This window comes from Macaca mulatta, chromosome 4, assembly GCF_049350105.2.
Source record: "Macaca mulatta isolate MMU2019108-1 chromosome 4, T2T-MMU8v2.0, whole genome shotgun sequence".
NCBI lineage: Eukaryota > Metazoa > Chordata > Mammalia > Primates > Cercopithecidae > Macaca > Macaca mulatta.
The window spans coordinates 19208298-19230001 of NC_133409.1; the positions used below are offsets into that span (position 1 = coordinate 19208298).

At 39.5% G+C, this 21704-nt stretch overlaps 1 protein-coding gene across 1 annotated transcript in view; it reads right to left on the bottom strand.

Annotated features, from left to right (window-relative positions):
* Window positions 1–21704, bottom strand: part of HS3ST5 (heparan sulfate-glucosamine 3-sulfotransferase 5) — a 281111-nt gene that overhangs the window by 71020 nt on the left and 188387 nt on the right.

Consider the following 21704-nt stretch of genomic DNA (forward strand, 5'->3'; position numbering starts at 1 on the left):
CAATGTTTCAAAGCTTGACCCATGGGGTGAGTCTAGTTGTGTGGCACAAACAATATACCTGGGTGGCTACCTTTGCTGGAAATCTCTTAAGAAAAGCAGCCAGGATATAAGTTTATATATCTTGGGTTGTCATTAAACTCAGTCTGGGGAAAGCAAATAAAATATAATTGATTTTTTTTCTCTGGAAGATGCGATTTTCCACTGAAATATGTAAAATAAAATATGTTCAATAAATTAAATGATTTTTTAAAAAATACAAAACACTTATGAAGTTGAAATATTTTTAGAAAGAATTACAACTTGAGCTTTCTAGCATCACATATCCAGGGCAATCTAACACATGCCTTTCAATTAGGAAAAGCATATACAACTTAAAAACTTTTATGTTTTTCAGTAGAAATTTCTCTACTGAGGCTTAAAATTCAAAAGGTGCATTCTGAAAGTCACTTAAAAATGTCTGAATATTCTGAGAAAATTATTTGTAAAATGTAGGGCAATATATCAAAAATAGTCATAAATATCTAAAACTATTTTGGTTCAGCAAAAGAGTCATTGAATTCTAGTAAACTAGTTTTCTAAAGTTGTATCTTTTTAATGAAGGTTGTTAAATATTCAGGAGGATCAAAAGGCATTCTATTTCCAGCATCATCTACATCAAAAGGCAGTTCTTAAGAAATTGGTAATTAGGTAGAGTTTTATTCCAATAACAGAGCTTTATATCACATATTCCTATTTAAGGCACTGAGACAACAAACAGCATAACTAGGACCCTAAGTTGAACCCCACCTGATTAATCGATACCCACTGTGCAGGGAGAGCACTTCGTTGAGGCAAAGCTGAAATCATTGCACAGCGTCTCAAATATATCAACTTGATGATTACCTGACTAGCCTTTCCTGCTGACTTCTTGTCAACACGTGAAAGCCCATTTGGCATTGTTTGACTCTGCTCTAAAATGCAGAAATAGGCAGATCACCCAGGCTCTCTTTTGAAGTGAAATACATGCAGCCTGGAAGCTGACAGGCAGTATTACAGGGAACTAGGAAACAAAACCCTCAGAGACCGCTCAGAAAAATACCTATAGGAGGCCATTAACACAACAAAGCTCTTGAGGTAAAATTCTATCTAAGAAGCTTTAATCAAAGAGCAGTGTGAATCTTATATTCTTGTTCTTTCTTCAGCATGATTAATATCATCAGTTCCTTAGGGCGCTCAGTAAGAAACAACATTTCAAAAATACTCCCTGGATAGACCAAGAAAAAACTGCCAAATACACATTCTACACAAGCAAAGTATTCATTGTAGAGGGAGATGTTTTTTAAAAAGAGTAAAAATAAAAAAAACAGAGAGGTCTTTATAAGTTTTTTTTTTTTTTTATAGCTAGTCATTCATAAATAGTAATTCAAGCCAGCTCCAGACACACTTATACACGAAGTCCAACCTGACTCCTTTTCCCAGCCACTTGCCTCAAGGTGTCCCAACTTTTCATCTCCCTTGTTCAGCATCTTATTGGAAGAAAGTCTGGTAAGAGTTGGTATGGAAAAGCACTATCTATACACATATGCAGATTTCAGATTAAGAAATAGGATCCTCCAGCTATGTGCTATGTAACTTTGAAGAAGTTACTTAAGTATTCTTGGGCCAGTTTATTCATTTGTTACATGGGGATAATAATGCTGAGCTCAGAAGATGATTTTGAGAATGAAGTGAGGTATCTAATGTATGTAGGAACAGGTTCAATAAGTGGCTGTTGTTTTTGTTGCTATAAACTGATTCCCCCTGGGTGAATCTGCTGTCGCTGCAACTCATCCGTAGGATATTTCCATTTTAAAGGGGTTTCTAGAGGATTGGAGAACTCTCAGGACCAAAAGATGTCAATTTACTTCAGGCATTTCAGGCACCCTGCTGGGCTGGTGGGTGAGTTAATTTCTGTCATGGGAGCCTTCCTTGTACCTTTCAAACAGATGCACAGGAAGCCATGAGCAGTGAATCTGGATCAGAGGAATTAGGTTCAAATGATGGTTTTACTACTTGCCAAGTGTGTGAGCCTTAAGCACATTACTACTTAATCCTTCATGGTCTAGGCTTTCACATAGATAAGGTGGGGATAACGATATATAAGAGGTCATTGTAAGACATATAAGAGGTTAATAAGAGGGTTACATGACACAAAGCATAAAAATGACATCTTTTAGTCCTGTGAGTTCTCCAATCCTCTGAAAACCTCTTTAAAATAGAAATACCCTCACACCTGTAACCCCAGCACTTTGGGAAGACAAGGTGGGCTGATCATTTGAGGTCAGGAGTTTGAGACCAGCCTGGCCAATACGGTGAAACCCCGTCTTTATTAAAAACAAAATAAAAAACCAAATTCCTCCATTATTGGAAGAAAATTCTACTTAATTACCAATTTTTTAGGAATTGCCTTTGATGTAGATGATGCTGGAAACAGGCATGAAAATGAGTACCGTCAATGGTCAGTGTTATACAAGTGTAAATTATTACCATGATCCACTCCTTGCCCTTGTCATAGAACATGCCCCAAGAGTGATACAAATTTTTTACCATTGAGAAACAAATAGTAAGCTAACTGGTCAAGAATAAACCAGAGAAGGAAAGAAAATACACACACATTTAACCCAAAACAATTTTGATTCCAAATTTGGGCATTTCAGCATTCATATGGCTAGCAGAGTTTGAGAACTATCAAAATTACCTGGGCAAATAACAACAGATACAAGTCATAAAAGGGGTGAATCTTAAGGCACTACGCCTACTGAAAGAAGCCAGGCATACAAGTGTCCATCAAGAGATGAATTAATCAACAAAATGTAATCTATACATACAAATGAAATATTAATTCAGCCTTAAAAAAGAAGGAAATTCTGACACATGCTACAACATGGATGAACCTTGAATACATTATACTAAGTGAAATCAATCAGTCAAAAAGGACAAATATATATATATATAGAGAGAGAGAGAGAGAGAGAGACTTATATATATAGACATATATAGAGAGAGACTTATATATGGAGAAATTTATATATATATGTATAAAATAAATATATATGTGTGTGTGTATATATATGTACATATAGCCTGCTGTTCTCTCTCTAACACAACTATACAGCTTACTGAAAAAGGAAAAAGTAAAAGACAATCACTTGGGATGCTCTATGAAAACGTGGATTTTCAGACTATACCCTGAACTTACTAAATCAGTATCTCTTGGAGAAAGACCTGAGCCTCTGTAGTTTTAAAGAGCTCTTCCAGATAATTCTGATATGTACCTCTGGTTAACCACTGAAAAGTTTCTGTGATCACATCTTAATCTACTTAACTAATTGACATTTTAAGAATTTTTAACACTTTCAATTTTGTATGCTGCATTTTTGTTCCATGTTCTGATTATTTTATGTAAATAATAATCTTTTTTAAAGGTGGCAAAATTGCACCAAAAAAAAAAAAAAGTGAGGCAGAGAAACATAGTGCAACCATGTAAATATTTAGAATTTTGGTTATTACTTATGTAACTAATGTTGATTGTGTGCATACATGTCAGGAACTTTTCCAAGGCCTGGGGATATATTCAGAGATGAGCAAGCCAGACAAAGTCCCTGCCTTCACGAATCTTACACACTAGTAGAAAGGATCTCAGAGAAATATTGATGATGTGTAAGCAGGCTTTCATTGAAAAATAAACACTACTCAATAAGCACACATTAGAGTCTAAGAGATTTAAAAAAGTAAAACAAATCAAAACAAAATAAACCTGTAGATTTTACAACTTGTATTTTCATCTTGTAATTTAATTGAGACTACTGAACCAGCTCAGGAGCATGTCAGGTGATTAAGACAACTGCTGAGAGTAAAAAGTACAGAAAAAGAGAGTAAGCAACTAGCTCCAATCTAGTGTGAATGTCAATGAATACATCTGGCTCCTTATAGCTCTCAGTGTTGCTCTTTGAACCCTTAGTTGTTAAAAATATTAGGCAGACACATATGTTTTGCAGTGAAGAAAAACTGTTGCTAAGGCTTTGTCATTGTAGAAAAAGCTGCCAATAAATTCTCTTTGTTTTTCCATAATGCGCAAGTCAAACTCCAGGAAAAGAAAAAGCCAAGTTTCTGGATTGTTTCTTTGTCCATTTGTCAAACATTTATTAAACAGAGACTGTAATAGTATCTACCTCATAGATGTTGTGAGTGAGAAGTGAGAATACAAATCCTTTAGCCCAATGCTTGGTACATAAAATGCTCTTAGTAAATATTAACATCATTGGCATATTGGTCTCATCACTGGCCAGGCATCTTTCTTTCCAGGAGGTGGAGATGCAGAGACAATTGAGACACACACCTTCAACAAGAATCTTAATATAACATCTAGCAGAGGGTGGGATGCCAAACAAATAAAGCATTATGCTTGCTATTGTAAGGAGAGTTCAGTAACATCACCGAAAAGTTCTCTGGGGGGTAGAGAAGAGAGAAAGGAAGGTTAGGTGAGCTATTAAGGAGAAAGTTTTGCTAGTATTTTTTATGTAATTGCAATTGTGCAAAGATACTTTCAGAAAAAATGTTTTCTGCCACCTTTGTGAAAAGTCGTTATGATAATGTTGACTTCAAAGATTTTGTATAAAACTCAAATATATAGGATAATTCTTACGGATACTAAAGGCTCATATTATTAGATTTGGAGTTTAGATCTGTGATAGAATTAAAGCTGGTTTTAAAGAGTGTGCTATTTTGGGATAAAGAGGAGAATCAGACAAGTTTCAGCTGTAAACAGTATTAGAAATCATGTAATCTACACCTTCATCTAGATAAGAAAATTGAGGAGCACATGGGGTAAGTGAAAATACAAACAAAGGTTCCATCTCAATGAAACGAAGTATGTACGTAACAAGCCACATCTATTTGTTCTGTGTTGTCCAGTATGGTAGCCACTAGCCATATTTAGCTATTTAAATTTAAAGTAATTACAATTAAATAAAAATTTTAAAATTAATTCCCTGGTTAAACTAATGACCTTTCAGCTCTTTAATGTGACCAGCACCTCCCTTATCAAGCACCACATACATAGAACATTTTCATCATCCTAAAACATTCTATTGAGTTGCACTGTGTTAGTTTTACAATGAGAGAGAAAAGTAACTTTCAGTCACTACTGAAAGCATTTCACAATGAATAAAAAGCTTGTTTAATGTTGTTACCAAATTTTTCAAATGTACTTCTCAAGTTACCTATGCAATTGCTAGTTTATAGAAAAATCTGGGGTGGGAGATGGTGGCTCATGCCTGTAATCCCAGTGCTTTGGAAGGCCAAGGCAGGAGGATTGCTTGAAGCCAGGAGTTTGAGATCAGCCTGGGCAATATAGAGACCCTGTTGTTACATTTTTTTTTTGTCTGAGACGGAGCCTCGCTATGTCGCCCATGCTGGAGTGCAATGGCGCAGTCTCGGCTCCCTGCAAGCTCCTGCCTCAGCTTCCTGTGTAGCTGGGATTACAGGCACCCACCACAACGCCTGGCTAATTTTTTGCATTCTTAGTAGAGATGGGGTTTCACCATGTTAGCCAGGATGGTCTCAATCTCCTGACCCTGTGATCCACCTGCTTCGGCCTCCCAAAGTGCTGGGATTACAGGTGTGAGCCACCGCACCCAGACATATTACAAAAAAAATTTAAAAATTAGCTGACCATGGTGGTGCACCCCTGTAGTCCCAGCTACTCAGGAGGTTGAGGCAGGGAGGTTTGCTTAAATCCAGGAACTCAAGGCTGCAGTGAACTACGATCATGCCACTGCACTCCAGCTTGTGCAACAGATCAAGATCCTGTCTCTAAAAAATAAATAAATAGAAAAATCTAACTTTGCACTCAAATGTTTCACATTAAAAATCAGGCGAGCATCACCACTGAATGCCTAACTTTGCAGATGCATCAAAGTTGCGAGAGTAATTTTTGGAAATGGAGGTGGAAACCATTTTAATGTTCCAATTGTCATACATTTCAGGAGCAATCTAATGCAAATATCTACTACAGATTATCAAAAGGAAAAAAAAAGGAGGTAAGTGAAATTTAAGTAGACCATATTTCAGGAGAGAATTCATAAAGTAGAATACAAAGGAGGAAATGTAGGTTTTATTGCTTTCTTAAAATGTTATAAAAGTAAACTTTTAAAAAGTGACTTTTCCTATGAATTTAGGAAGTAAAAAACTGCGAAGTATTTCCCCCTTTTGATAATAGTTTTTCACAGTATAAAAATACATAAAATATTAGATCATAAAAGATGTCTTGTAAAAGAATATGCCATATAGAGAACAAAGTGCCCTTAAACTTCTTAGGGAACGTGGTGTTATATCACGATTAAAAAGTAGGAGAAGGGGGACAATTTGAAATTTTAAAAAATTTCTTAAAATACTTCTTCCAGGAAACTGAATTTTGAAACTATCTACTGTAGAGTTTGTTCTTGGGCCTAAGAAGCCAGAGACCTACTCAGTATCTTTATCTGATTAAGTTTCTTTTTATGTAAAAATAAAAAATCCACAAATGTCCCTTCTGTGAAATCATTATTTACTATTGTTTCTCTCTGTACTTCTCTTTCTGATTAGTAACATTCGTTATCAGTGGTCACAATAAGCCTTGCCTGTAACCATGTGGGCATTTAATATTCCAACGTGCCCTTACACTGGTGCCAAGGGAGTGATTGTGGTATATGCTTCCATTTGGAAATTCCTCTCTCATAATCATTTAATACGTTTTTCACTTCAATTTAATTTTTAAATATTTTACCATATAAACATTTTGAATTATTATCTTACTTGCACCCTAAATTTTAATTTATTTTTTGCATATTAATGATTCCCTTTTTCAATATTCTCATAGCTTATATCATAGTTGAGAGGGTCTCAAACACAAACTGGTGCCAAAAGTGACAAAATAAGAAAGATAAGGACTGTACAATGATCATATCTGTGCATGGTATAGATGGCTGATTTGTAATCAGTACACTTGCATGATTTTATGAATTTCCAGTAAAACTTTGCCAAAGGAAACCTTCATTTTATTGCTTGTTCCCACAATAAATTAAAGCTTATCAGCAAATGTGATTTTGTTTTCAGACAACCAATGCATCAATTTTTGATATCAATTTATGCATAGTTTCCTATAAAGTCTGTCATATCTTATTATGCCGTATAAATGTTGGGAATGAGTAAAGATCACCCTCTTGTTTGCACAGCAACTGGCTGGCCAAGGTAGTCAGAAAGACAGCCATTCAAAATTCAGCCAAATACCAGTAGGGCAGGCATTTTCCAGAAATGTGCTCCTGGTCACAAATAGCATTTTCCGTGCTGTTCACCTATAATCTAAAAGCAACAGCAAACAGAACAGTATTACGGCCTGAAGCGATGGAGATTGCCTGGTCCAATTGAAGCAAAGGTTTTGGCCAGATTCAAGGGGGGAAAAGGCAGGCTTATAAATAGTTATCCTCTCTGTGAGCACTGAATAAAGTCTTCACCAAACAATGTGTGTGCACCTAATGTGAACGAAGGCTGGGTTTTGGTAGGTCTGAAGGGGAGGCTAACGGCTGGACCTTGAGTCTCCTGTCCCATTCACCACCAGAAGCCCAGGTTCTCTTTCAAGCCAGTCTGAATTCAGAGGACTTGTGTTTTGACTTTCTTCCAGGAGATTTTCAGGGCTAATGTTAATGTGCCTTACATGACATTTTCATTGTTCTGTCCTCCTTGTCCTCTTATCCACGTTCTGTTTTTGTCAACTTGATCCCCAACCAACCCTCCAATTTCATCTTTCCCCCACTCCAAACCCTTCCACAGTGCTTGCTGTGAGAGGATCTCATCCTCCTCTTACCCCCTATTTCTCACCTCCTTCTCCATTTCCTCTAGACCCTGCATATAGATCTGCCCTTCCTGAATGATCTTCTTGCACAGATCTCATCATTCCCATCTTGTCTTCTACCCATCAAGGGATGACAGTGGGCCTGGTTCCTCACTGCCCTGTCCAGTTCTCCATTTTCTTCCCTCAGAGTCAGCTTTTTTGCACTTCCCAAAGACCTGAGCCTGCCTCTACGAAGTTCCAGGATTGGAGAGAACCTGAGAGCTTCTCTAGTCCATGACCCCACTGTTCCTCAGAGGACACCAACGGAGAGGGAGGTGATGAGGATGGCTGCAGTAGATAGTCCTTGCCCCTCTGTAGTATCATGTGTCCATGTGCACGTGTATACACAGTTGTATTTTAGCTAGACTTGCATAGAGAATCTACCCATGTGGTGGTGTATTCCTTGTTTAACCCATGAAAATGATGCCAATGGTATAAATTTTAGGCTAAGAGGAGGGGACTAGATGTCTTAATATGCCACCAGGAAAGATATTTTAGAGCATTTATTCAGTCAGTCAACATTTATTGAGTGTTTATTGTGTACCAGACATTGTTTTAAGCACCAAAAATATAAGACAAATAATGCATTTTAAGATGCCCATTTGTAGTGGGGGCAAGAGCTACATGCACAGATAGAATATAATGTGGTAAATGCAGTTAGAAATATGTATGGGACATTTCAGTAGCACAGAGAAGATTCCGGTTGAGATAGGGTGCAGGGGCTTGTTCAGGGACAGTTTCCAGGGAGGTGATTTGAGCTTGCATAGGGGTCCATGCCTGGAAGGACAGAGAGAGGCCAGGCCAGGCAGAGGGAGCAAGACCGGGATGTGATAGACACCACAGAGTGTGTGTATGTGGGAGCATGAGAGACAGAGTGAGAGGAGCGGCGGGCGGTAGCGGGAGGCGGTGGGTGGCGAGGAAAAGGAGGAGGAGGAGGAGAGAGAAATTTAAAACAATTCAAGTTTGAGAGTACATTGAGTCAAGAAACTCGCAAGCCTTGTGTCTGGAGGGCAGGGTAAGGACTTGCATAAGCCGGGTTAAGATACATAACACTGACAGCAAATAGCGCCTCCTACTGTGTGCCAGGCACTATGCGAGGGGCTGTGCACTTATGATATCATGGAATCATCACAGCCCCATGAGGTGTGTATGATTATTGCCATCTGGCTACAGGTGAAGAAACTGAGGCCAGGAGAGGTTAAATAATTTGCCCAAGGTTGCACTGCTGGCTTGGATCCAAGGTCTGACCCAGTGTTCTAACACGTAGCCATCTATTTTCATCTCCTCTGAAGAACTGTCTGGTTGACACCCCATTGTGGAGATACAGGAGTGGTAGGGAGGCTAAAAGGGGGAGTCCTTCCCAGGCAGGCAGAATCTTTTGTATAGAGCTGCACAGGAAGCAGGATCTGTAGTGAGGAGAAGGCCGCTTTGATTCTGCCTCCATGGCTCACAGCCTAGGCTGCACATGGAACTGCCAAGAAAATACCTGCCTGGGCCTTACCCCAGAGATTCCCATTTAATTAGGGACGAAGAATCAGTTTTCTAAAAGATCCTCAGGTGATTCTAGTGTGCAGCCAGGGCTGCTGGAAATTCCTACCTAGCTCCTTCTATGCTGGGACTGCCAGGGCTGAGGGGAGGTGCCTTAGACCCAACCCTGTAAGCATTGCTCTTTGACCCTAGCCTTTGTCAATTTCTCTCTTTTCCTCCAGTGTCCTGAAATTTTGTGTGCATTTCAATGTGCAATCCTCTAAAGTGATCTTCAGCCCACATTACTGTCACAGCTTCCAAGTCTGCCATCCATGCTCACCATGAGGGTGTCACGGCACAAGGGCTGCACAGTGAGGAAGCTCAGAAACACCAGGGGAGCAGGTGACACTGGTTTTCTCTATAAGTGACTTCTAGATTGGTGAACCAGGGTGGAAGCGGCATGAGAGATACAGAGGCCTAAACTGGCAAATAGATAATGTGGAGAGGACACTGTGAGCTCTTTCTTCAGAGCCCCTGCAGACACCTGCAGGTTGCAGAGGCCCCAGTGTTGACAGCTGCTCTTCCTATAGGTGGTTGCAAATGTTTCCTACACCCTGATCATTCCTTCCATAATTCACAGCACTATTGATTAGATTGTGACTCAGATACTGACCTGAGGATAACTGATATATATGTTAAGTCAGGTGAGAAAACAGATGGGTTTTCTGGGGCAGGGACTATGCCCAGAGACAGGAGGAAGAAGGGGTGATGACCACAGCACACTCCAGGCAGGAAAAAATAGAGGTAGATGAGGATGTGAATGGCAGAAAGAAACAGCAGGGAGCTGTTGATAAAGTAATGAACACCAGTAACACACGGAACCAGAGCTGGAAGAGACAGGTGGGTGCCAGCACAGCTGACCTGCGTCTCGTTCTCACTCTGCTCCCTGCTCGTGCTGCTCACTCTGCATGTCACCGTCCTCCCTCTCCGCCTAAGGCACTGTTTCAAGATTTAGGTCAGATGTCATCTTTTTCTATGATGTTTTCTCCTATTCCACAGTCAAGATTAATTTCTTTGTGATGTTTATTTATTGCTGTTTCTTGCACATGCCAGGCATAGTGTTTACTCTGTCCTTGCTCTTTCTTCTGCCTGGAAGGCTCTTCCCCAGCCACCCTAATGACTCACTCACCTCCTTCAGGTCTTTATTCAAATGCAACCTTCTCAGTGAGGACTCCTACTCCCCTGGGCTTTATCATTGGAGCCCAGGTTGCATCCCCCTTGTCTGCTTTGTTTTCCTCCATATCACTCATGGTCATTCCAACAATCCACATGTTAGAATCCCACACCAGGAAGGCAGAGATCCTTGTTTTCTGCTTTATCTCTAGCACTCAGAACAGAGACGGACACACAGTGGGTGCTCAGTGCATATTGGTTGAATGAATAATAAATCCTGCCTTGTGTTGTAATTGCAAGGGTAGCTGTCCATCTAACTCATTAGATTGCAAACCTCACAAAACAGGAATCAGGCTACATCCACCTTTGATATGGTTTGGCTGTGTCCCCACCTAAATGTCGTCTTGAATTGTAGCTTCAATAAGTCCCACGTGTCATGGGAGGGACCCAGTGGGAGTAATTAAATTATGGGGACAGGTCTTTCCCATGCTGTTCTTGTGACAGTGAATAAGTGGATAAGTGAATAAGTCTCATGAGATCTGATAGTTTTATAAAGGGCAGTTCCCCTGCACACACTCTCTTGCCTGCTGCCATGTAAGATGTGACTTTGCTCTTTAGCCATGATTGTGAGGCCTCCCCAGCCATGTGGAACTGTGAGTCAATTAAACCTCTTTCCTTTACAAATTACCCAGTCTCAGGTATGTCTTTATCGGCAGTGTGAGAACAGACTGATACACCCTTGTATCTCTCACAGCACCTTGAAAGTTAACATGTTTTTGTTGTATTGAAGTGAATTGGGCATTAACTTGAAATCCTTCAGTTTCTCCTGAAGGGCCAGTTTGTTTGTTTGACTGTTGGCTACTGTAATGTGCTGCTCTTATTTTATATTTTTGGCACAGACTCACTTCAGAATACTATTCAAGGAACTTACGCCAATTCAAAAGCATTGTTTTGTTCAAGTGGAGGTTGTTGTGGAATATTCGTCATTCATTTGCATATTTCCAGTACTTAAAATCATTCTAGACATTTTCATGGAGTAAGGCATGGGGGCATTTTTCACTGGGTTCTGCATTTTTCTGACCTCCTTTTGGTTCTTTTAATTATAATTGTTACAAAAATGGTATTTACAGAGTGCCAAAAGTCCTGGTGTTTTTATGAAGAATTACTTTTGGAGAGAATATCATTTTTTGATGTTTCGCCTTCTCAATCTTATTCATTCAGAGAACATAATGAATTCTGCTGAAGAACTATTGCCAATGTATTTTTTTCCTAAATGGATATGTGGATATGACAATATAATGTATCACAGCAATCTTGTTTCGATGACTTTCTGGATAATGTCAGTATCCAAAGTGGAAACCTGAGAATTATCTCTTCTTGAATAGGTTATCTGGAAAAGATTTTTCTCCCTTAATGAGAGCAATTCCAATTTCTTCTCTCCCCCCCACCTATATCCCATTTATAGTTTCAAAGTACAAAAGTAACAGTATGCTGGCTTTAACACTTGGGTACTAGAAAGTATATTTCTCCTTGCATATGAGAAAGCCAATTTAATTTTGTCAAGGTGGTGAGAGAAATACACACCTATAGATGTCACAGGGATGTAAGATCTTCTGTAGTCTTCGGTGAAAAATATTTAGTATATCATTGCTTGAGTGCCAAGAACTGGGTTTTGAACTTGGTGTTGCTCTCCAGAAATATCTGCTAAATTGAAATAGTTAATATTAAGTTGGCCCAACAAAACAATGAAACACAAAGCAGTGGCAGAAAATAAGAGGACTTTTTTCAGGTGTCCATTCAAAAGTTGTCAAGTTGTGTCTCTCCTGCAGTCTGAGTGGACTCTTGAGGAAAGGAAATGCAATTTCTTATGCGGATAGGGCCCACTGTCCCAAGTGCTAACAAGGCAGGAATTCATGGCAAGTCACCGCTCCTCCACTGAGCTCCCGTTCTTTGCCTGCCTTTCCTATCCATTCATTTATTCCTACTTCACCCCTTCCACCCTTCCCATTTCCTGCTTCTGATGTCTCCTCTGACATCCAACGCTGTGCCCTGTTGGTGACACTGATGACTAATCGGTGGCACTGATTATTAGGTCTTTGAAATTAAAGGAGTTTTCAGACTTCTTCAGTGCCCCCAAATAGATACACTTATAAGTATAATAATAAGAGCTCTCACTTATTAAATCCCTCTTATGAGCCAGGTACTGTGTTAGATGCTCGAAATACTTTATCTCTAATCTTAAAAATAACACTAGCATTTTATAGATTTAAAAAAAAAAAAAAAAAAGGAGGCTCTGAGAGTTGGGTACCTTGTCTGAAGTCATATTGGTCAGATCAAGAAGTAGTAGTAATTAAATTAGCACCCTTTTCTGATTCCTTAGTCCATTATTTGTTCAAATTTACATTCATTCATTGAACAAGTACTTATTGAACATCTATATGCCATGATAGTTCTAAGTGCTGGGAAAGGGACAGTCACTGATCTCATAAAGTGAGGGCATATTGCTTTCAACTGTTGACTTGAAAAAATTCTTCTCTTCACAAAATGGCTTTTGGATTTATTTTGTTCTCTAAAAAGGATGTCTACTATGGTGCTAGCATAATTAATAATTAGGTTAGTAAGATTTTTCCTGTTATTACTGTTGGAGCAGTTGCTACGTAAATGATGGAATGGTGGAAATGTGGGCCAAAGGTCTTGATATCCGAAAAGGCCACATAAAAACAGAACCCAGAGTTAGGAGAAGCTGGGTTGGAATGACCAGGTAACAATGCAGGAATATCTTATATATACACCTTAATTGCCTTCTTAGCATCTCTCAAAATGGCTGAAAATATGACACTTGACAGTCTCTTGCATCTGACCCATCTACATGGCTCTCCTGGTAAAAAATATTGAGTGTAATTTATCGGAAACATTTCTTCAAGCTCCTACTCTTGGAATGGAATGCATGAAGGTGAATTCCACCAAAGATAGTAACGGTGAGTTGTCTTAGTCCCTGCAAGCTGCTATAACAAAACACCACGGACTGGGTAGCTTATAAACAACAGAAATGTATTTCTTAGTTTTGGAGGCTTGGTAGATTCAGTGCCTGGTAAGGGCTTGCTTGCTGGTTCATAGAAGGCATCTTCTTGTTGCATCCTCATGTGGAAGGGGCAAGGGAGCTCTCTCAGGTCTCTTTTTATAAAGCTATGAATCCCATTCATTAGGGCTTCAGGATGCCCCACCCCCTAATGCCCTCACCTTGGGGTTGGGAATTCAACATAAAAATATTGAAGGGACAAAAATATTCAATCCATAGCAGGAGTGCACTCTGCCAAGAGCAGCACCATTCAGTCCCACAGGAATATCTTTGCCCTGTTGCCTTGACCTTCTCCCCACTCTCCTTTCAGATGCGCTTATATTGTTCTCACTGCAGTGACTGAAGGAGTGTTTAGTTTCCAACTACCCCTGAGCTTTGGTGTTGAACAGTTAGGCCATCTGGGATGATTAACATGATAGCCTAATAGTGGCCACTCTTGGGCTACTGTGGTTGAAGAGGTTGATGTAGGTGGGAAAAGCGGTTGGAAAAATTTGAAGAACTCAGAATTTTAAACTCTCCCAAATGACATTAGGGACAAATGGTTAAAAAAAAAAAAAAAAAAAAAGCAGATGAGGAAGAAGGCAGAGTGTACGTTTGTTGGTCACTTCATCTGGGTAATTCAGCATGAGTAGACCCATTTATCTGATTCTACTCTATAGGAATCGTGCCAGAAACAAAGGTATTCTCAGTAAACAGAAGTTGAACTTCACTGCTGAATTCAGAAGGAAGGAAACAACAAGATTCCTGTCTATCTATTTAAAGATTTATCCCCTATTACTTATTTAATACATGTTGGATTCCCAACTCTGTGCTTGGTTTTGCCTTGTAGAACTTGGATCTGTCATAGAATCCGCGTCTAGCTCTCAACTACCATTTATGCATCGTCTTCAATTGTGGAGCAGTATGTGGCATGAATAAGAACATTGTTGGAGTCAAGAGACCACCTGGGTTTTGGTCATACTGGGAGGAAGTGGCAGTTACAACATTAGAACCCATATTTGATTTCAAAGTGCAAATATGTCTGAATAAATACTTCATTTATTCACTCACTGAACTAAATGCTAGCTGTCAGGTATCAGACATGTAAACATTTCACCTTTCTGGACCTTAGTCTTTTTTTCTTTTTAATATGGGGAATATCTATTCCCTAGACTTTCCTAAATGATGGATACAAACCACTGGCTATGCTAGAGATGACTATAAGTAATGCACAGACATGGCATGAAATAACATTGAACTACCTGGGGAAAGAGTAATTTTCTTCTACTTCTTTTTCAATCCTTCTATTTATTCAAGGGGAAAAGTCTCAGTTTGATGCTACAGTATCTTTCACACCTCTTAAATAATGTCTAATCTATACTGGCTATCAATTTCAAAGAGTTTTGGCAATATTAGACTAGAATTTCATAATGTTATTTTTGTACATTTTTATGGTTATCTTTAATTTATGAAAAGTGATACTGGCTTGCCATTTATAATAATGATATATTTTTTTTTTTTAACATAAATGCATTTAAAAAGTGTTAAAAAGTTTATTTAAATGGTGTATTAAATAATTGTAAAAGTGGTTGGTAGATCTGGCGAAAACCACGAAGGTGGTGTGTGACTGGCTGAAATTTGAGATGCATTACGTGTTTGAGATGAATTAGAAGTTCTCTAAGCTCCCCGTCTCCTTGCTTGTTATAGTGTTCTAAGATTATTTGTATAACAAATAAAGACTTAGAAAGCATTGGACCTTGCTGACTCTTTTCCATCCTCACTTTGGCTGTGAATCCAACACAGGGCATTAGTGTCATGTTCAGATGTGCTCCAACGGTACACGCTGGGCAGAGGAGCACAATGAGGAATGCAGAGAGGGCTGCTCTGAGATTGAGCCACCAGAGAGAAATGTCACTGCTCTGTCAAAAGTGGCTAGTTTGTTATTTTTTAAATTGCAAGCAGTATAGGGCAGAGGCAAAGGCAAGAGCTTGGAGCCTGGCAGTTCTTTGCATTTACTAGTTGTGTGATTTTTTTTTTTTTAGCAAGTTATTTTATTTCTTTCTGCTTCAGTTTCCTCATCTGTAAGTTGAAGAAATATACCCACAAGGTTGTTATAAGGATTAAATAAGATAGAGTGAGAAACAATACCTGTAACAAATCAAGTACTGAATAAGTAGTAACTGTTATTTTTATTCAGAGGTAAATAAAATGGCATTTTGCAAATGAGTGCATTATACATACTTTAAATATCAAGAGGACATCTCTGGCTAAAGGGCCTCATTAAAATATGCTTAACTTTACCACTGGAGACCTGTGTCTCTTCCTGCCCCCACAACTTCAGCAAATCTCTACTTACCCAGAAAGCTGGGTTCATTCTAAATTGGATCCTTTTCTCTCCTTCACTCAACGATTGAAATGTAATCACAGCATTGCCATGGATGGCTAAAAACAGTCCAGTGTATTAACTGAAAACTTTTATCATGTAAATATGGATACTAAATTTGTTCTTCAGCGTATCAGTAAATCAGCAATGAAGAAGTTATTTTTCAGATCTCAAAATGCCATATAATATTTATAGCCTCTGAATATATTTAAAGCTAAGCATATGAGGGATAAGAAAAAGTTCCATAAGGGGAGAAATAAATATGCTAAATGTGTGCGGTGTATCTGTCTTAGGAGGCTCAAGTACACTTTATGCAGTCCTGAGAGTTTGTGAGTGAGAACAAAGCTACATCTCCTGGTTGTTCTTTTTAACTGTTAAGAAAGGTGATAAATTATAAATGTGTCTGAGTAACTCAAGTGTAACAGTTTTAGTATTCATTTTAACAATACGTACAATACCAAATGCATGAAACTCAGTTGGAATGTGACAAGGCAGTAGGGGCTGTTTGGAAGGCGAGGCTGAGAAGGTGAGCGCACTCTTCCTGCCCATTGGCTCCTGTCCTACAGACACGGGCTTGGGACTGCTAGTGTTCTCAGCATCTTGCCACTTTGTCAGCTTCCTGCTCTATCTAAGATGATAGTTCGTGTGTGTGTGTATGTGTGTGTGTGTGTGTGTGTGTGTGTATTTTGCATACAAGCCTGCTATGCGAATGGCTCTCAGATCCTTATCTATTTGAATAAAACAAAGGCTTCCCTGCTTCATGTTCCATCTCATATTTTCTTCCTCATTTCCTACAGCTGGTTGTTTGTAATATTCATGATATTTCTTGGTTTCAAGTTTGTCTCTCTTCTCTGTCTCACAAAATAATGCCCTGCCTTTAAATTTTTCCATTTGTATACTGTCTCCTTTATCATCCTCATTACTCCTGCTTGGAGCATCACTGTCTGATTATGTCAAGGGTAACAACCTCCCATCTCTGTATAGAATTCTTTAGATGGAGATATGAGGAGCATGCATTTATAGGAGCTGTACAATTGCAATGAAGGTTTAAAACATGGAAAAAGTCCTGGGTCAAATAAGGTTTACAGTTTGGGATTGGTAAACCAATAAAAGGAATGAGTAAAATAAAGTAACATCAGAAAGTAATGTCAACAATCTTCCTTTTCATTTAAACCTATTCTATGTGGAAACTCTGAATATGGTCACGTGGCAGGCTCACGAGTCATGGGAGGTAAGCGTGGCTGGGAGAAAGGAGGGAGCAGTTACTGCGAGGGTGGGTGAGGATAACATAAGCCTTGTGAGCCAGACAGAATTTAAATGTGATAATCGTTGCAAAATGTTTGTAAAGATGAATAATTATATAATCAATAGATATAATCATCTTTTTCCTCTTACAGGTAAATGCCATTTACAGAAATCATTCTGTATAATAAAACTATTTCAAAGTCTCATAAGAGAAGCTAACATAACTGCCCTTAATCAGTCTAGTCTTCATGAGCTCTATGCAAAGAATAGTCCCATACCAAGGTTTTCCTGTATGTTTAGCCATTTATAGGGGATAAGGAAGCTTAAGGGAGGAGTGCTGTCAAGAATGGTGTCATTTCTTCTGGACTGCTACTAAGTAAAAGTTATCTTCTCACCTCACTCACCAATACCTGCCTTAGTATCACAGCAATTATCTTTGCCTAAATACATTCACAGGGAAAAATGTTCAGGTCTTGGAGAAGAGCTACAAGTGGTGGAAGGTGGCCACAGTGAAGAGTGGGGTTACTTAGACTAAATATTATATGTTAGTTTATCACGCTCTCTCTTTTCCCTTTATTGACTCCAAAGTACTTGTCACTCATTAAATCGGTCTCATCATCAGTTCTTTCAAACAGGAAGCATAATTTCAGTGATTGCTTTTCACTAGACATGTGGCCTTGGGCAAATTACTCAGCTGTTCTATGCCTTGGTTTTCTCATCTGTAATATTGGAAGAATAATAATACCTACTTCATGAGACTGTTGTAAAGGTGAAATGAGTTAATATCCATAAAATACAAGAATAATGCCTGGCACATGATAAGTACTGCATAAATGTCTAGTATAATAATGATTATCATTGTTAATAACATATATGTTGTGTTCAGTGGGAGATCACCATATATAACCATTGTCTAATTCCTTTTCTGAATTTGTGTTCCTCTCAGGAACTTGTGCATGTCCATTGCAGAATACGAGGTGATTAGATATGTAGTATCATTACTATTCCAATACTAGCATTTGGGGTGTGAAAGTCGTAAGATTCAAAATAGAGTCACTTGTGTCAAACTCAGGCAAATGGAGCCAAGGAGAGTCATGAAGGGAGGGATCTCACACATCATTTGCTTGACAACAGGAACTATCAGAAGAAATTTTTCCAAACTGCAGCTTACTACATGGGTCACACAAGGACAGTTTGCAGCATAAGGACAGCTAGCTGCTTATACAAGAACACGTGCCTGACACAGTCTCACAAGCTGAGTCTAAAACTACAAGGGCCTAACTGTAACTTCAGGATTACAAGTCCTACCTAATAACTACTGACACTCGCCAGTCAGAACTCACCAGCTCTTTTGTTGTGCCAGCACCAATAAGCTTTCTTCCAAAACCAACGCATAGCCTCCACTTTCCCCAGTAAACTCTAACCTTTTCCTTTATTCTGTGGACACTCCAGAGGTCAATCTGGTCTGTATATATGTCCCAGATTGCAGTCCAACTTCTTGTATATTATTCTCAAATAAAACAATTTTTACTTAAGAGACTCATCTCTATTTTTTATGTTGAGGTTTTAAGTGAGTGGGAAACCAGCAGGCAGTGTAAATGCACTCCCAGAGTTCCCAGTGGCAACTGTGTTCACCACTCTACTCTGTAGTCTGAGCAGACTGGCACAGAACTGCCCCTGATCGGATTGATGAATATAGGAGAACCACTTTCCTATGTTTTTAGGCTGAAAAACTTCACTCTGTTTTGGACTGTACAGAAACAAGCATGCAGCATTCCCAAACACTGGCAGACCTCTCATCACCTTTGGATGACCTATGACTGATACATTCAGTGAAGAGATCACATTATTAACTGGATTTCCCACCAGTCATTTTTCAAAGATTGAAATTTCACAAATAAAATCAGAGCCTGATAAAGACATTTTTAGTTACATCACAAAGAAAGAAAACTCTTTCAGCTTTGGGACTGTCTTTGAAGTTGCATAACGGTCCCACACAGCCTAAAATTAAACTCTCCAAAAGTTCCTACCGTATGACCAAACATGAGCATTTAATCATGAAACTTCTATCCAGAAGATAGTTCTCAAAGAAATGCATCTACAGGACATAAGAAGAAACATGGAAACTGGAGGTAGCAGGTCCCAAAAATCCATAGATTGTTTTAAACAGACTTTTAACCCCTGCTGGACAGAAAAGGCAAAACCATTGGCATTAGGTAGAACTGGGCACTAATCTTAGCTGTAAAAGGCTGAGTTGATACCTACTTCAAAGTACTGTTGTTAGAATTAAATGAGTAACCTTTGTATAGCTCCTGTGGCAGTGCCTGATATATAACAGCTATTCAGTAAATGTTTTATGTCTGCCTAACTTGTTGCTCTGCTGTCAGTTGGGACCTGAACCGTGGGAGCCTTGGCCAGGTAGTGTCAGACACATACCTGTGTCTGCAGAGCCTGGGCCATTCAAACATCTCAACCAATGCTCATGGAAATTACTCTCACTTGTGCTCCAACTTCACTCCAGTTCCTCCACTCACTGTTGATTTTTGCTGCTGACCTGACCCTTAATTCTTGGAATTCCTCATTGTTTACCTTGAGAATCTTGGCTTTGAACCTGACTTCATACCTTGTATACCAACTAGGTTCTGGTATTCTGTCGACATTCCTACAAGCCCCGGAGGCAGGCCTTGGCTTTGTACTTCTAGGTTGGTCCTGATAGCACATTCCAGTCCTATCTCACACAGCTCAAAGGCTGCCTTGCTAAAGCAAAACAAAACCACCTCACACTGAAATCTCATCATCTCTCCAGGAATAGAGTTTCTTTATTATGAAAGATTCTTTCTCAAAATGGCTTAGTGTGCTTCAAGTTTCACCTCAGGTGTCATTTGCAGTGGTCCCAGCAGTAAGCCTGGCTTATCTGAGCCCTGGTTTAAGGCAAGGCTGAAATGAAATGACAATGTTGGGTTTGGGAGAGGCAGGTCCCCAAACCAGAGGAATGACAGGAACGTTCACATGGGGCCATGAAGCCTGCCTGATTAGAAGGAGGGAGTCTGGAGAGAGTGACCAGGGTGGTTTACATGGATGGAAAATGAGAGATGTCAAAACCGTGAAGGTTCAATGAGAGTGGCCAGGTATGTGGAGCAGGCAGGGTCAAGGACACCAAAGCAAACAAAGACAGCAGATGCAGAAGTGAGAGTTGAGTCTTGAGCTGCTGGGAATTGCAGTGGGAGGAAGTGCTCGTGTGGGGGTGCTGTGGGAAGCAGGGGCCTTCCTCACTTAGCAGGAACACAGCTGTCTGCCCCTAAGCCACAGCCCTCAGCTTTGGGAGGATAATTTCTCACAGTAGTGTTGTACCTATCGTAGTTGAATTTAAAGAATTTGTGGTAAGTGACCTTAATTGAGTTGATGCCCTTGAGATGTCTCATCACCTTTAAACCAATGGACATCTGAAAGAAAAGTACATCTTCCTAACGTTGTGATGGAATAGATTGTCATTGCAGACTGGCTAACTAAATGGGTTCAAACTCTCATAATTTTCAATGGAAAAAAATAGTCTTGATTTAGAAATAAAATCACCTTTAGCATTTCTACTAAAATTAAAAAAAATTACAGAGTCCAGTTGTAGATATGCCTCTTCTCTGTAAGCCACAGTTCTACAAGAAGCAATCTTTGAGAGTAGAGAGCTTTATCCTAACGGCCAACCATAAAGACAGCTAAATAGGATATTTGAGATAGAAATCTGTGAGCACTGTGAAAGAGTACTTTTTTTTTTTTAAGGTAGTCAACTTTGTTCCTCCCTTACAGAAGATACAGTTGGCTGACCTAAATTGACTAAGATTTGAGAGAATCATATAGTTAAAGAAAGTAGAAGTCTGGCCCATAAAGTCCTGTGATTGTTCAGTCCCTAAACGAGGTCCCCAAGGAGGGTTTCTCTCTGTCTCGCCTTACATGTGGCTAAGGAGAATACGGGCAAGGAAGAACCTCCAGAGAAGAAAGTCAGAAGCCATGGAGGCCAATGGCCAAGAATGTCCACCAGGGTCTAAGCAAAGGGCATCAGCCCCTAGAAGAGCAGGGAGGCTGTTCCTAAGTGATATGGTTTGTATATTCATTCCTGCCCACATCTCATGTTGAATTGTAATTCCCAACGGTGGAAGTGGGACCTGGGGAGATATGTTTGCATCGTGGGGGTTGATCCCTCCTGGCTTGGTGCATCTTTGCAATGTTTGATGAGTTCTCGTATGATTTGGTTGTTTAAAAGTATACGGCACCTCCCCACATTCCCTCACTCCTGCTTCTGCCATGTGATATGCCTGCTCCCGCTTTACCTTCTGCCATGAGTAAAAGCTCCCTGAGGCCTCCCGGGAAGCTGCCATGCTTGTGCTGGCAGAACTATGAGCCATTAAACCTCTTTTCTTTATAAATTACCCAGTTGCAGGTATTTCTTTATGGCATTCAAGAATGACTGAATACACTGAGCAGCAAGCTTTCATCAC